General features: G+C 40.0%; 1 long non-coding RNA gene across 1 annotated transcript in view; it reads left to right on the top strand.

The window, feature by feature from the left end:
* LOC137767270 (uncharacterized) overlaps positions 1 to 2,271 on the top strand; it is a 51,587-nt gene extending 49,316 nt beyond the window's left edge. Inside the window, exon 3 of the long non-coding RNA XR_011074497.1 lies at positions 2,179 to 2,271. This is a non-coding gene — a long non-coding RNA (uncharacterized lncRNA). The remainder of the gene's footprint in view (positions 1 to 2,178) is intronic.
* Positions 2,272 to 14,626: the final 12,355 nt, after the last annotated feature.

Here is a 14,626-nt window from a genome sequence, read left to right as displayed (position 1 = left end):
ACCCAACAGGACATCTAAGGAGTCCATACACATATCAGTGAGCAGATGCAGTTTGCTTATTTACAGCATGTTTCTTTTTGAAAATTTAGTGGTGGACACATTCGGATCACATTTATACAGTTATAAAAATAAAGATTTGATTTTGGTCGTTCTTCAGATTTTTGGCTCTGAATGATTTAAGTAAGCTGAAATAATTGGCTCCTTTAAGAAATGTTGCACCATCATTTAATCTGATAGGATTATTGGAGCCTGTTAGATATTGTTAGGTGCTGAGACTATAAAGAGGTCTCAGCAAAACGTGAACATAAACTTATCAATACCTTAATCATTAAGAAATGTAGTACTTTTAAAGTCTTATTTCTAGTCCCTCAGATTGGCATGTGGTAATGTACATTCTTCCCATGCCAAGGTGGACTGATAATCAAATGACAGTGCAACACCTTTATCTTACTGAGATGTTAAAATGACCTGAGTGTCCTATAAATAATTTTAAGAACAGGTTTTGAAACTTGAATTGTTTTTTTTCATTTCTTCTATACTTGCCCCAAATTGTAGTCTTTGAAGTCATGTGCATTGCACGTTGGATGAGCCAGGGGAATTATCACATTAACATATAAACATTTTATTATGTGTATGTAGCTCTTGCTTTATACTGAGAGAAAACTGAAACTTTGGGGAGTGATTAGTAAGCTCTACGATTTTATTTGGGGGAAGCAGGAAAAGGTACACTTAATCTCTAGCAAAAACAGCATAATTTTTCAGCATTTACTCTTGATTCAAATTACAATTTCAAAATATTTAGACATACTGCATGTTTTGTTCAGTGTGGATTTTTCCCCTGATAAACTGGTTCTTTGATGACTTATGCATTTGGACACATAGCTTATACTTTTTTGGTTTTTGTTGCTATCTTGCCAAAATAAGTGTTAACTATATCTCGAATTCCCCCACCCACCACCCCCCAAAATGTCTTATTTTTTAAAAGGCATACTTCTAAGAGCCTATATTTTGGTGTAAGACTTGGGGTGTTTTTTATTTTCACAATGAATATTGTGAGATACCCAGGAAGTCTGTGATGATGGCAACTGAAAGCAGGTGACTAGGGCCTGACCCAGCCCATCCTGGGCTTTAGATTTGGAAATAACTTCCTTGTGATTTGCTTGCCCAATTTGCTGATGTAAACTCACTTGATAGAAGGGCTTATGACTACATCTGAGAAATTATCTTGAAGATACAAATTTACACAAAAAGTACACTGTGGGAATCAAAATGCATGGAGTGAATTTTTTTGGAGCACTGGCTTATATCATTCACCTCTTTGTTTGTGACCCATCTCACAGATTGCAATGAGACCTTAACAAATGTATGTAAGTTTTTTTCACGTTGAAATTATATAAACATTTGGTATAATAAAACCTTGTCAGCTTGATATTTTAAGAAATTAAACCCTGGCAGTCTTACTGGAGAGGTACAGATTGGTCTCCAGATGCCTTTCTTGATAGATTTTGATGAGATTGAAAAGGAGAGCCATATACCTACCTGGAGGGAATGTGCTTTGTCTACCAAAGAGAAGAGGTTTTTGCAAATTCATATCTCACCTAGGTTTTAAATTTTTTGCCATTATCTGAAATTGCTTAGCGGGGACCAAGTTGCATTCAGCATACCCATTATCAAGCTAATGAGGTTCTGTTATAGAGGGTTTTCTCCCCCCCCCCCCCCCCACCGCTTTAAATCTGAAGGAAAACTTTCAAGGCTTCTAAACACTAACGAGAAAATTTTGGCTTAGACCACTGTTCAGTCTAGTGCCAAACTTTCAGTGGAATTCAAATCCACACAGTAAGAAGTTTATTCATAGCGGCTCTCCTAATAGAGTGATCTTTCACTTTGCTGTATTCAACTGTCTTAAAACTTCCTGTTTGAAACAGCTATGTTACGTGATTAAAACAATGTTAAAATTAAAAAAAAAAAATTTAAATGAATACCATTTCATTCTTTTTGATAATTGTAAATAGGGTTTTTTTTCCTCTTTCTGATGGTTCATCATTAGTGTTTAGAACTGCAACTGATTTTTGTGTATTGATTTCGTTACTTTACTGAATGCATTATTTCTAATAATTTGTTGGTGGAATGATGTGGAAAATTGGAATTCAAAAATCCTACTGTTTCTACCACATCCAGGTCATCCACAACACGGAGGAAAGTGGCTCCTAATATAATCTTCCCACAGTGCCTCTAAATTACTTGTGGACTTTGGGTGAACTGGATCTGGGTAAGGCTGGCTACTATATGAAGTTTGATGTTTTCTCTGCTTTTCCGGCATGGTATTGACATGGTGTTTTGAAAAGTAATTTACTTTCCAGTAATTTTGAACATACAGACAACTGTGCATACATAAAAACAAGTCTTGTATCTTGATTAAATATATTCCTAAATATTAATGTTGACATTTAAAATGGAATTGTTTTCATAATTTTTTTCAGATTATTTATTGCTAGCGTATACATATAAGATAGATTTTCATGAATTCGTACATTTCTCTTTTTTTTGAATTTTATTTCTTTTTTTATACAGCAGGTTCTTATTAGTCATCCATTCTACACACATCAGTGTATACATGTCAATCTCAATCTCCCAATTCATCACACCACCACCCCCACCCGCTGCTGCTTTCCCCCCCTGGTGTCCATACGTTTGTTCTCTACATCTGTGTCTCAATTTCTGCCCTGCAAACCGGTTCATCTGTACCATTTTTCTAGGTTACACATATATGCATTAATATGCGATATTTGTTTTTCTCTTTCTGACTTACTTCATTCTTTATGACAGTCTCTGGATTCATCCACATCTCTACAAGTGACCCAATTTTGTTCCTTTTTATGGCTGAGTAATATTCCATTGTATATATGTACCACATCTTCTTTATCCATTCGTCTGTTGATGGGCATTTAGGTTGCTTCCATGACCTGGCTATGGTAAATACTGCTGCAGTGAACATTGGGGTGCATGTGTCTTTTTGAATTATGGTTTTGTCTGGGTATATGCCCAGTAGTGGGATTGCTGGGTCATATGGTAATTCTATTTTTAGTTTTTTAAGGAACCTCCATGCTGTTCTCCATAGTGGCTGTATCAATTTACATTGCCACCAACAGTGCAACAGGGTTCCCTTTTCTCCACACCCTCTCCAGCATTTGTTGTTTGTAGATTTTCTGATGATGCCCATTCAAACTGGTGTGAGGTGATACCTCATTGTAGGTTTGATTTGCATTTCTCTAATAATCAGTAATGTTCAGCAGCTTTTCATGTGCTTCTTGGCCATCTGTATGTCCTCTTTCGAGAAATGTCTATTTAGGTCTTCTGCCCATTTTAGATTGGGTTGTTTGTTTTTTTAATATTGAGCTGCATGAGCTGTTTATATATTTTGGAGATTAATCCTTTGTCCGATGATTCATTTGCAAATATTTTTTCCCATTCTGAGGGTTGTCTTTTCGTCTTGTTTGTAGTTTCCTTTGCTTTGCAAAAGCTTTTAAGATTCATTAGGTCCCATTTGTTTATTTTTGTTTTTATTTCCATTACTCTGGGAGGTGGATCAAAGAATATCTTGCTGTGATTTATGTCAAAGAGTGTTCTTCCTATGTTTTCCTCTAAGAGTTTTATAGTGTCCAGTCTTACATTTAGGTCTCTAATCCATTTTGAGATTATTTTTGTGTATGGTGTTAGCGGGTGTTCTAATTTCATTCTTTTACATGTAGCTGTCCAGTTTTCCCAGCACCACTTATTGAAGAGACTGTCTTTTCTTCATTGTATATCTTTGCCTCCTTTGTCATAGATGAGTTGACCATAGGTGCGTGGGTTTATCTCTGGGCTTTCCATCCTGTTCCATTGATCTATATTTCTGTTTTTGTGCCAGTACCATATTGTCTTGATTACTGTAGCTTTGTAGTATAGTCTGAAGTGAGGGAGTCTGATTCCTCCAGCTCCGTTTTTTTCCCTCAAGACTGCTTTGGCTATTTGGGGTCTTTTGTGTCTCCATACAAATTTTAAGATTTTTTGTTCTATTTCAGTAAAAAATGCCATTGGTAATTTGATAGGGATTGCATTGAATCTGTAGATTGCTTTGAGTAGTATAGTCATTTTCACAGTATTGATTCTTCCAATCCAAGAACATGGCATATCTCTCCATCTGTTTGTATCATCTTTAATTTCTTTCATCACTGTCTTACAGTTTTCTGCATAGAGGTCTTTTGTCTCCCTAGGTAGGTTTATTCCTAGGTATTTTATTCTTTTTGTTGCAGTGGTAAATGGGAGTGTTTGATAGAATTCATCTTAATTTCTCTTTCAGATTTTTCATCATTAGTGTATAGGAATGCAAGAGATTTCTGTGCATTAATTTTGTATCCTGCAACTTTACCAAATTCATTGATTAGCTCTAGTAGTTTTCTGGTGGCATCTTTAGGATTCTCTATGTACAGCATCATATCATCTGCAAACAGTGACAGTTTTACTTCTTTTCCAATTTGTATTCCTTTTATTTCTTTTTCTTCTCTGATTGCCGTGGCTAGGACTTCCAAAACTATGTTGAATAATAGTGGTGAGAGTGGACATCTTTGTCTTGTTCCTCATCTTAGAGGAAATGCTTTCAGTTTTTCACCGTTAAGAATGATGTTTGCTGTGGGTTTGTCGTATATGGCCTTTATTATGTTGAGGTAGGTTCCCTCTGTGCCCACTTTCTGGAGCGTTTTTATCATAAATGGGTGTTGAATTTTGTCAAAAGCTCTTTCCTCATCTATTGAGATGATCATATGGTTTTTCTTCTTAATTTGTTAATATAGTGTATCACATTGATTGATTTGCATATATTGAAGAATCCTTGCATCCCTGGGATAAATCCCACTTGATCATGGTGTATGATCCTTTTAATGTGTTGTTGGATTCTGTTTGCTAGTATTTTGTTGAGGATTTTTGCATCTATATTCACCAGTGATATTGGTCTGTAATTTTCTTTTTTTGTAGTATATTTGTCTGGTTTTGGTATCAGGGTGATGCTGGCCTCATAGAATGAGTTTGGGAGTGTTCCTTCTTCTGCAATTTTTTGGGAAGAGTTTGAGAAGGATTGGTGTTAGCTCTTCTCTAAATGTTTGACAGAATTCACATGTGAAGCCATCTGGTCCTGGACTTTTGTTTGTTGGAAGATTTTTAATCACAGTTTCAATTTCGTTACTTGTGATTTGTCTGTTCATATTTTCTATTTCTTCCGGGTTCAGTCTTGGAAGGTTATACCTTTCTAAGAATTTGTCCGTTTCTTCCAGGTTGTCCATTTTTTTGGCATAGAGTTGCGTGTAGTAGTCTCTTAGGATGCTTTGTATTTCTGCAGTGTCTGTTGTAACTTCTCCTTTTTCATTTCTAATTTTACTGATTTGAGTCCTCTCCCTCTTTTTCTTGATGAGTCTGGCTAATGGTTTCTCAATTTGGTTTATCTTCCCAAAGAACCAGCTTTTAGTTTTATTGATCTTTGCTATTGTTTTCTTTGTTTCTATTTCATTTATTTCTGCTCTGATCTTTATGATTTCTTTCCTTCTGCTAACTTTGGGTTTTGTTTGCTCTTCCTTCTCTAGTTCCTTTAGGTGTAAGTGTAGGTTGTTTATTTGAGATTTTTATTGTTTCTTAAGGTAGGCTTGTATTGCTATAAACTTCCCTCTTAGAACTGCTTTGCTGCATCCCATAGGTTTTGGATTGTCGTGTTTTCATTATCATTTGTCTCTAGGTATCTGTTGATTTCCTCTTTGATTTCTTCAGTGATCGCTCGGTCATTTAGTAACGTATTGTTTAGCCTCCATGTGTTTGGGTTTTTCCCCTGTAATTGATTTGTAATCTCATAGCATTGTGGTCAGAAAAGATGCTTGATATGATTTCAGTTTTCTTAAATTTACTGAGGCTTGATTTGTGACCCAAGATGTGATCTATCCTGGAGAATGTTCTGTGCGCACTTGAGAAGAAAGTGTAATCAGCTGTTTTTGGATGGAATGTCCTATAATTATCAATTAAATCTATCTGGTCTATTGTGTCATTTAAAGCTTGTGTTTCCTTATTAATTTTCTGTTTGGATAATCTGTCCATTGGTGTAAGTGAGGTGTTAAAAGTCCCCCACTGTTATTGTGTTACTGTCGATTTCCCCTTTTATAGCTGTTAGCAGTTGCCTTATGTATTGAGTTGGTCCTACGTTGGGTGCATATATATTTATAATTGTTATATCTTCTTGGATTGATCCCTTGATCATTACGTAGTGTCCTTCCTTGTCTCTTGTAACATTCTTTATTTTAAAGTCTATTTTGTCTGATAAGAGAATTGCTACTCCAGCTTTCTTTTGATTTCCATTTGCATGGAATATCTTTTTCCATCCCCTCACTTTCAGTCTGTATGTGTCCTTAGGTCTGAAGTGGGTCTCTTGTAAACAGCATATATATGGGTCTTGTTTTTGCAAGCATGTGTCTTGTGGTTGGAGCATTTGATCCACTCACGTTTAAGGTCATTATCGATATGTATGTTCCTATTACCATTTTCTTAATTGTTATGGGTTTGTTTTTCTAGGTCCTTTTCATCTCTTGTGTTCCCAACTTAGAGAAGTTCCTTTAGCATTTGTTGTAGAACTGGTTTGGTGGTGGTGAATTCTCTTAGCTTTTGCTTGCCTGTAAAGCTTTTGATTTCTCCATCGAACCTGAATGAGATCCTTGCCGGGTAGAGTAATCTTGGTTGTAGGTTCTTCCCTTTCATCACTTTACATATGTCATGCCACTCCCTTCTGGCTTGTAGCATTTCTGCTAAGAAATCAGCTGTTAACCTTATGGGAGTTCCCTTGTATGTTGCCGTTTTTCCCTTGGTGCTTTCAATAATTTTTCTTTGTCTTTAATTTTTGTCAATTTGATTACTATGTGTCTTGGCATGTTTCTCCTTGGGTTTATCCTGCCTGGGACTCTGCACTTCCTGGACTTAACTATTTCCTTTCCCATGTTAGGGAAGTTTTCAACTATAATCTCTTCAAATATTTTCTCTGGTCCTTTCTCTCTCTCTTCTCCTTCTGGGACCCCTATAATGCGAATGTTGTTGCATTTAATGTTGTCCCAGAGGTCTCTTAGGCTGTCTTCATTTCTTTTCATTCTTTTTTCTTTAGTCTGCTCCACAGCAGAGAATTCCACCATTCTGTCTTCCAGGTCACTTATCCGTTCTTCTGCCTCAGTTATTCTGCTATTGATTCCTTCTAGTGTATTTTTCATTTCAGTTACTGTGTTGTTCATCTCTGTTTGTTCTTTAATTCTCTAGATCTTTGTTAAACACTTCTTGCATCTTCTTGATCTTTGCCTCCATTCTTTTTCCAAGGTCCTGGATCATCTTCACTATCATTATTCTGAATTCTTTTTCTGGAAGGTTGCCTATCTCCACTTCATTTAGTTGTTTTTCTGGGGTTTTATCTTGTTCCTTCATCTGGTACATAGTCTTCTGCCTTTTCATCTTGTCTATCTTTCTGTGAATGTGGTTTTTGTTCCACAGGCTGCAGGATTGTAGTTCTTCTTGCTTCTGCTGTCTGCCCTCTGGTGGATGAGGCTATCTAAGGGGCTTGTGCAAGTTTCCTGATGGGAGGGACTGGTGGTAGGTAGAGCTGAGTGTTGCTCTGGTGGGCAGAGCTCAGTATAACTTTAATCTGCTTGTCTGCTGATGGGTGGGGCTGGGTTCCCTCTCTGTTGGTTGTTTGGCCTGAGGTGACCCAACACTGGAGCCTACCCGGGGTCTTTGGTGGGGCTGATGGCGGACTCTGGGAGGGCTCACAACAAGGAGTACTTCCCAGAACTTCTGCTGCCAGTGTTCTTGTCCTCACGGTGAGCCACAGCCACCCCCCGCCTCTGCAGGAGACCCTCCAACACTAGCAGGTAGGTCTGGTTCAGTCTCCTACGGGGTCACTCCTCCTTCCCCTGGGTCCTGATGCGCACACTACTTTGTGTGTACCCTCCAAGAGTGGAGTCTTTGTTTCCCCCAGTCCTGTCGAAGCCCTGCAATCAAATCCCGGTAGCCTTCAAAGTCTGATTCTCTAGGAATTCCTCCTGTTGCCAGACCCCCAGGTTGGGAAGCCTGACGTGGGGTTCAGAACCTTCACTCCGGTGGGTGGACTTCTGTGGTATAAGTGTTCTCCAGTTTGTGAGTCACCCACCCAGCAGTTACGGGATTTGATTTTATTGTGATTGTGCCCCTCCTATCGTCTCATTGTGGTTTCTCTTTTGTCTTTGGATGTGGGGTATCTTTTCTGGTGAGTTCCAGTGTCTTCCTGTTGATGATTGTTCAGCAGTTAGTTGTGATTCCGCTGCTCTCGCAAGAGGAAGTGAGAGCACATCCTTCTACTCTGCCATCTTGAACCAATCCTAGATTGCTAGTTCTTACAGATCTTGGGATTTGTTAGCCTCTGCAGTTGCATGAGCCAGTCAGCCAATTCCTTACAATGAATCAATCTCATGTAAGTCCTGTTAGCTGTTTTCCTTCAGTTTTGGTCAGTAATCCTTTTCTTGGCTAGTTTGCTGATGTTTTTCATCTAAGATATGCCACAAGATTGATGGCTTCAAACCTTCAACTTCAGCTTTCCTTCTCTTGCAAGTTAGGATTGGGTTTAGTTCAACTCCCCACCAAGCTTCTTTTTTTATTGCTACCATTTAAAGGTTAGTTCTAATCCAGGAGCCTGTCAATTTGATCATCAATTGGATCATTTTCGAGGGGAGTGGTTTGGTTCCAATGGGTTGTGGAGCTCCCTAAAGTTGGCCACCTCAGACTCCGAGCCTGATATTTTTCCTATAATTTTGCTGAATTAGTTGACTAGCTCAAATAATTTTTTATTGATAAAGGAAGTTTTATATATAAGATGATGTGGTCTGTGTTCTGTGCATAGACACAGTTTTAATTTTTCCATTGACACATGGGTGCCTCTTACTTGTTTCCTCAAGATTGGGTAGAACCTGTAGTACACTATTGAGTAACAGTGGTGAAGGCCAGCTTCCTGGCCTTGTTCCTGATTTCAAGAATCTTTAACTTGAGCATGATGTTTCCTGTGGCTTTGTATACTACTCTTTTCCACATTGAACAAATTTCCTTTTATTCCTACTTTCTTGAGTGTTTGTATCATGAAATAGCACTGGATTTTGACTATAGCTTTTTCTGTAATAACTGATATGTGTTTTTACTTCACACTTTATTGTGGTTTAATACATTGCTTAGTTTTAGTGTTGAACAACCTGACATTTCTGGTGTAGAGACATTTGCTTGTGGCATCATCCGTTTAATGTTCAGTTGGTTTCATGTTGCTCTTATTTTGTGGAGGATTATTACATTCCTATTTATAAGGTATTCTGATGTCGTTTTCTTTTTTATGATGTATTTGTGTGATTTTTATTCATTTGGCTTGGTGTTAGTGGTTTGGAGGGTTAGCATTAGGGCTGAGACTGGTGTGGGGGCTGGGGTGGGTTATGGTTTATGTTTGCCATTGCGATCTAACTTTTATGGTTATGACTTATTTATGCATATGGTTAATTAATATGCATTATGGTTTGATTACGGTTATGGTTTTATTGGTTAAGGTTTATGGTTTTGGCCTCAGAGTCTTTGGTCTTAGGGTTCTGTGTTAGAGTATGGGTGTTAGGGTATGGGTTAGAATTAGGGTACAGGTAGGATATGGGTATGAATATGGGTTAGGGTAAGGTACAGGTTTAGGGTATAGGCTAGAGCTAAGGTTAGGTCAGGGTCAGAGTTTAGGGTTAGGATCAGTGTCAGGATTACGGGTCAAGGTTGAGCTAGGCCATTGTTTTTCTCCTTCTCCTGTCCTGGGCTCTGATAGAAGATGAATGAAATGTCTGCTCTGGCCATTCACTGTTCCAAATTGAACTCAACCTTAGTCAAGTGTTCTTAGGGTCTCAGAGGTCATGCAGGGTTTCCCTCCATGCTCCCACCTGGGAAGGGTGATGCAAGCCCCACTCTGTCAGGGCAGCCCCATGTCCAGCAGAGCCCTGACATGCAGGGTACTCAGTAGACGTGTGGACTTTTTTTTTTTTTTTTGGCTGTGTTGGGTCTTTGTTGCTGCACACGGGCTTTCTGTAGTTGCAGCAAGCGGGAGCTACTCTTCGTTGCAGTGTGCGGGCTTCTCATTGTGGTGGCTTCTCTTGTTGCGGAGCATGGGCTCTAGGCATGTGGGCTTCGGTAGTTGTGGCATGCAGGCTCAGTAGTTGTGGCATGTGGGCTCTGTAGTTGCAGCACGTGGGCTCTAGAACGCAGGCTCGGTAGTTGTGGCGCACGGGCTCAGTTGCTCTGCAGCATGTGGGATCTTCCCAGACCAGGGCTTGAACCCATGTCCCCTGCATTGGCAGGCAGATTCCCAACCACCAGGGGAGCCCCAACATGTGTGGATTTTATACAGGACTGGGTGCATTGAGCTGCCAGCGCCCAGGTGCTGCCTTCTTGAGGGCTGGTGGGGCCCTCCTGGGACTGGATGTATCCTTTGTTCCATCTGCATGGGAGTAGAAACAGGTCTCAGAACAGCCCTTGGCCTCTGAGCATCCAGGCAGACATCCATGGTCTTGCAGCTCAGGTCAGCCCTGGCCCCTCAAGCCCCTGTGGCCAATACTGATTGTGCTGCTGGGTAATTGAACAACTACCTGGGCAGCCTAGACAGTTCCTTAGGATGTTTCAGTTCCCAACATCCATGTCATTGAGACAAATGTCTCTTCCCTTACAGCCTCTTAGCCTGCCAAGACAAGTAATAACCCTCCAAATGTTGAGTGTGGCCCTCCCTGGTCATGACAATAATGCACAGACTGTGGCCCTGCAATTCTTTGACCTTCTGGTTGTAACAAAGATTGACATTCATATTCATTGAGAATCAAAGGTATGGAAGCATCTGGGCCTCCTAACAGGCAGTTTTATGTTGTGGCCATATGGCCTTGGGGAGATATGTGCATCCCTGGCCCATACCCTGTGGTCTCTGGAAAGCCACCAACTGTGTTATCACGGTATAAAATAATCCATGAGACTCCCTCTGTTTCATTGAATAAGAATTTATCTGCAACTCTAGTATTTGGTCTCAGCTCTTCGTAGAGAGGAGACTGGAAAATGAGCAAATTTGTTCCTCGTGGGTGAGTGAGTAATGTGGCCAAGGGGTAGGCGTGGCTCTCACCTCCCAGGGCCAGGAATGAGGTCTGTGTGCCTTCTGAGGGCACACAGGCTATTCTTGGCCAGTCTTTAAAATGTGAGGACCCAATGTCCAAGCCAGGAACCCTGAGTTTACCACCAGCAACAGAGTTGCTTTTTCAGCAAGTGGAAGAGCTTCTTGCCAAACTGGGAGGACAGCACTGGATGAGTGGCCACAGCCCCTGACCCTAAGTGAATCCCTTCCTTCCTTGGGCTTCAGATACACAGCTATGCAGTAGGCTGTCAGTAATGTGGTATCTGCTGCTTTCCCCAACCCAGCATCTATTCTCAACATCTCAGCTTTTGGGAATTACATCTTACCTGCTTCCGACCCACACATTTGCAGAGGATTGATCCCATGTTCCACCCCCTTCGAAGATGGGCATATGATCCACCTCTAGCCAATCCCATGTTCCATCCTCTTGGTGCTCTGGTGGCTTCAAGCATGAGACCATGACCCAAGCCAGAGCAAAGGTATTTAAAGCCATGACTTTTCATGGAACCTAAAGAAGGAGAGACCCTTCCCAGTAGGATGGACATGAGTGGGTGCTAGCCTGGAGTTGCTGAAGGCCCCTGATGCAGAGAGAGAGACTGTGCCTGTGGATGGGGCCACCACAAAGTCACTTAGTAGGACAAAGGGACCAGGTCACACTGTGAGAGTGTGAGCTTGTCTCACCAAGCTCAAAACCACTCCTATAACTGCCTTTTGCAAGTATATTATTTTCTTTCTATCATTAAATATATTAAATTTATTAACTTATTTTCTATCAGTAAGTGTGTCCAGTCCCTTGGAATCAAAAAATTCCTTGCTGACACATCAGAACCAATAATCCCTGAGACTCCCTTTGGCAGGGTGTCCTCATTTGGCAGGGGGGTGGGGGGGGTGTCATGGTGGGCAGAGGTGGAAACACTGGGTGGGGTCAGATCTTAGGGGAGCTGCTGGGCATCTTTGTTCTTGTTCCTTCCCTGTCCAGAAGAGGAAAACCCCAGAGTAATGAGAGGAGAACCAGCAGGGGAAAGAGGTCCCTGGGTGGCTAATTGGTCTGTTCGTATTTGCCTTATTTTAGGGGCATTTTGTTAGTGTTTTTATTACAAAATCATCCATTTTCTCTACATTTCCAGTTTGATACAATAGGTTTCTCTTATTTGACTTTTAATTTTTCCTTTCTTCTAGCTTCCTACAGAATTGTCACAATGAATGAACACATATTTATACCTTTTTATATATTAACTGAAGTCCATATTTTATTCTGGTTCCCTTTGTTTTTCCTTTTTCTGTCCCAGATCCCATCCAGGGCACCACATGACATGTAGTCATCATGTCTGTCTAGGTTCTTCTGGCCTTTGACAGTTTCTCAGACTCTCCTTGTTTCTCTTTGTGGAGGAGGACTGGTCAGGTATTTTGTAACTGTCCCATGTTGGGATTTACGTGGTGTTTTTCTGTCATGATTAGACTGGGTTTATGGGTTTTTGAGGAAGCAGATCACAGAGGTCAAGTGCGTTCTCATCATTTTATGTCAAAGGAACAGGCTCTCAAGGCAACTTACCACCATTCATGTTAACTTTAGTCACGTGGCTGAGGTCCTGTTTGTCAGTTTTCCCTGCTGTGAAGTTATTTTTCCCATGTCCATACTGTGTGTCTTATTTAGGAAGAACCCACACTTCAGAAGAGGGTTAGGGTTACCCTCCTTGATGGATGGGTGGCTGCGTGTCTACATCAGTTATTTGGAATTCTTCTGCATAGGACATTTCTATTCAACCCAGTTCACAAAAAGTGTTTGTAGTCATTTATTTTACTAGTGTGGACACCTGAATAGTTATTTTATACTTGTGGTTATAATTCAGCAGTTCAGTATAGTATTTGGGTGCTTAGTTCATTCTTGCTTTGACTGTTGAGAGCTTTTTCCATTGTCTCATGGAATTATGTCAAATGAAAACATCTTGTGAGTCGTCCGTCCCCCCCACCCCCCACCCACTGCCGGTACTTCTTTACTTTGATACTTTAAGATTATCCTGGCTCATATATTTACTGAGTCCTAGTAGCAGCCATTTCTTCAAAGAGCCCTGATTCCTTTAATTAGAGGATGGTATTAACAACTTACATTTGAAAGCTAAACGTACTCAGCTGGTAATGCACTGAAACATATGCATGTATTCCAACCTGTGCATATACACCTAATTATAGAGATTTCTACGTGGAACTGTCTGTATCCATGTTAAACTAAAGATGAATTTATATAGATGTCATCACCCTGATCCATTATTACATGGATATTGTAACCTTCTCCCTTTGCTTATCTGTAACTGCCTATTCCAATGATGAGAAACCTGGCTTCCACCATCTGTCATTTTTTGAATTCATCGCTTGTTCCATTCCAGATTACAGATGCAGTGGCTTCAACATTCTTAGCTCCTGCCTGCAGGGAACTTTGAGTCCACTGTTTAGGTACAGTACATTTTGCGTTTAGTCTAGAGATTCCATTTACTTCCAGAATTACTAAGGTCAGCACCTTTTGTCCCACTACCAACAGTGAGGTTTTCTCATACATTACTAAATCAGTTTTTGTTCAATTCTGTAATGCATCCTGTGGTACTCCCATATGCTAAATAACTAAAATTGAATATATTATGATTTATTTGTTGGGCTGTAAAAATTTATGGGTTTAGACAAATGCATAGTGGCAGGTATTCATCACTAAAGTATTGTATGGAATATTTCAATCCCCCACCCATAACCTGTTTACCATCTCTGTTTTACCTGTTTCAGAATATCATAAATGGGGTCATACAGTGTGTAGCACTTCAGACTGGATTCTTTTACTTAGCAATATACATGTAAGGTTCATCCATGTTTTTTGCATGGGTTGATGGTTCACTCCTTTGTATTTCTGAATGCTACACCATTGCATGTCTATGGAAGGAAAAATAATTTTCCCTCTACCCTTCTTTGTTCTTCATTGAGGTCCCCCCCTTACCCCCCATAAAAAATGAAAGGCAGATGAACTGGAGAAAAATAATCAGAAGTTTAATAACATATATACCTCCTATATGCAAGGGAGATACTCAGGAACACTGAGTAATGCCCTGAAATGGTCCAAGCCCATCACCTTAAATACCATCTTCATCTAAAGACAAAAGAAAGGAAGGGTATGGGTGTTGTGCAGATTTAAGTAGTAGCTTTCTCCATTGATAGAGTTTTAGTCATCCTTCCATTCCTGGTAATGGAGAGGGAGATAACCTTTCAAATGGAGATTTCCCTTATAAATATAAATTTCCCTTACAAAAGGCCAATCTTGACTTGGTTTTCAGAGATTCTCATGTATAATAATCAGCTCAAAATAATCCTTATGCCAACAGGCATATTGGGGTGGCATATTCTGCTCCCCTTGAAATGGAGGTACCCCAATTTGCTTAT

The sequence above is a fragment of the Eschrichtius robustus genome, chromosome 7 (assembly GCF_028021215.1).
Source record: "Eschrichtius robustus isolate mEscRob2 chromosome 7, mEscRob2.pri, whole genome shotgun sequence".
NCBI classification, from domain to species: domain Eukaryota; kingdom Metazoa; phylum Chordata; class Mammalia; order Artiodactyla; family Eschrichtiidae; genus Eschrichtius; species Eschrichtius robustus.
The sequence above is the reverse complement of the archived record's forward strand: the minus strand, read 5'-3'. Positions and strand labels throughout refer to the sequence as shown.